This window comes from Sinocyclocheilus rhinocerous, unplaced genomic scaffold (genome assembly GCF_001515625.1).
Source record: "Sinocyclocheilus rhinocerous isolate Xijiao unplaced genomic scaffold, SAMN03320098_v1.1 scaffold314, whole genome shotgun sequence".
In the NCBI taxonomy this organism is placed as follows: domain Eukaryota; kingdom Metazoa; phylum Chordata; class Actinopteri; order Cypriniformes; family Cyprinidae; genus Sinocyclocheilus; species Sinocyclocheilus rhinocerous.
Genome location: NW_015630021.1, coordinates 897,178 through 899,945, shown reverse-complemented (window position 1 = coordinate 899,945; position 2,768 = coordinate 897,178).

The following is a 2,768-nucleotide window of genomic DNA, read 5'->3' as shown; positions in this document are numbered from 1 at the left end:
CACTATTTTACGAGAGGTTTGGGTGGCTTTGTAAAAGAGGGAAACCACACTTCTAATCTATGTTTGTGTTGTTTACGTCCTATGGAGCGCGATTGGCCATGCTCTAAATTTAGAGGAAACAGAAGGGAGGAAATGAGATGAGTGGGATGAACAGGGAGATGGAAATCTGGAAGGAGGTCAAAAAAGAAAATGACATGTGTTTCTGTGTGACAGTGACAGAAAGAAACGAGGTATGAGAGCAAGGTGGTTAATGTTTTATTCTTTATAACAAATTTGCAGCAATCCAAGTCAGGAGAAGAATCTATCACTCGATGATTGGCACACATAGTAACGCATATCAAGAGAGCATGCCAAACATCCGAAACAGATGGAAATAGGCAATAGAATCTCGGCTTCAGGCATGGATGTCATTTCACATATCTGACAAATACTGAAGTGCATGTGTAGACTGCACATGTACAAGTGCACTAATGCAGGAGAGATCGACAGCAGACAAAAAACGGTTTAGGATAAGAATCAATGCATACAAATATTTGCACCACTCTTTTTTTATGAATAAAGCATTGATGTCACACTTTGTTTTTAATGCATTTGTTAAAATGCATGTGTACACTATAGTAAGACCTTTGAAGTAAAAAAAAATATACAACTAAAAGTGGTGGAGAAAGTACTTTAAAAGCCTCACTGAAGTAAAAGTATAGATATCTTACCAGAAAATGACTTTGGTAGACGTTAACTCTAGTAAAGTACAGATTCTCCTAAAAATACTTAAGTACTGTAACTAACTATTATTACTTTGTTACATTGCACCACAAAAAAACTACACCTGAGAGTATACAGGTGCATCTCAATAAATTAGAATGTCGTGGAAAAGTTCATTTATTTCAGTAATTCAACTCAAATTGTGAAACTCGTGTATTAAATAAATTCAATGCACACAGACTGAAGTAGTTTAAGTCTTTGGTTCTTTTAATTGTGATGATTTTGGCTCACATTTAACAAAAACCCACCAACTCACTATCTCAACAAATTAGAATACTCCATAAGACCAATAAAAAAAACATTTTTAGTGAAATGTGAACCAAAGACTTAAACTACTTCAGTCTGTGTGCATTGAATTTATTTAATACACGAGTTTCACATTTTGAGTTGAATTACTGAACTATATTAACTTTTCCACGACATTCTAATTTATTGAGATGCACCTGTGTATATATATATATATATATATATATAATACAGCAATATAATATAGGCCTAACAGCACAAAATTAAAATATTTGAATACAAAAATGTGCAATTTTCATTCAGTCAGACAAAAAAAAAGTTTAGGATAAGAATCAATGCATACACACCACTCTTTATTTATGAATATGCATTAATATCACACTTTGTTTTTTAAGAATTTGTTAAAATGCATGTGCACAGTAAGACCTTTGAAGTAAAAAATCATACAACTACAAAACTACACCCGAGAGGATATATATAATACACCAATATAATATAATATAATATATAATTGTCAGGATCACTAGGATCATCAGTCACTTGCCGGTCACCTCACCAGTCATTATGCCTTTCACTTCTGTGTACTACATTTCCCAGAATCCCTCCTGGCTCACACCTGCTCACGTTCCACAATCACCACACCTGTCTGCCATTAGCCTCATCAGTTGGTCTTTAAACGCCAGCACCAAAGAAACACACATTGGCTGCATCTGAAAACTTAGGCAGCTGACTTGCTGCCTCATGAGGCAATGACTTTGCAGGCAGCGTGTTTGCACGAAGGCACCTCATGAAACTGATTTTGGACAGGCTTCTGAGGCAGCGTAACGGTTTAATGATCTACAACAAAATAGAACGCGTATTTGTGATCACTAAATGAATATTTAATTACTATAATACTGATTTCTTGCTAGAAATAACACCAAAAGTGCAAAAAGTTAGTCAGAAATATACATTTACAGTGGTCAGTATCTATCAAAAGTGGTCCAAGGAAGGAACAGTGGTGAACCGGTGACAGGGTCATGGGCGGTCAAGGCTCATTGATGCATGTGGGGAGCGAAGGCTGGCCTGTGTGGTTCGATCCAACAGACGAGCTACTGTAGCTCAAATTGCTCAGGAAGTTAATGCTGGTTATGATGGAAAGGTGTCAGAATACACAGTGGCTACGTTTATATGCAACCAAATAATCCGTTTGTAATCGGATTGGCGGCTCAATCGGACTGAAAAGCCTTCATGTAAACACCTTAATCGATCTCTACACCCGAGAGGATATATATAATACACCAATATAATATAATATAATATATAATTGTCAGGATCACTAGGATCATCAGTCACTTGCCGGTCACCTCACCAGTCATTATGCCTTTCACTTCTGTGTACTACATTTCCCAGAATCCCTCCTGGCTCACACCTGCTCACGTTCCACAATCACCACACCTGTCTGCCATTAGCCTCATCAGTTGGTCTTTAAACGCCAGCACCAAAGAAACACACATTGGCTGCATCTGAAAACTTAGGCAGCTGACTTGCTGCCTCATGAGGCAATGACTTTGCAGGCAGCGTGTTTGCACGAAGGCACCTCATGAAACTGATTTTGGACAGGCTTCTGAGGCAGCGTAACGGTTTAATGATCTACAACAAAATAGAACGCGTATTTGTGATCACTAAATGAATATTTAATTACTATAATACTGATTTCTTGCTAGAAATAACACCAAAAGTGCAAAAAGTTAGTCAGAAATATACATTTACACACAAAC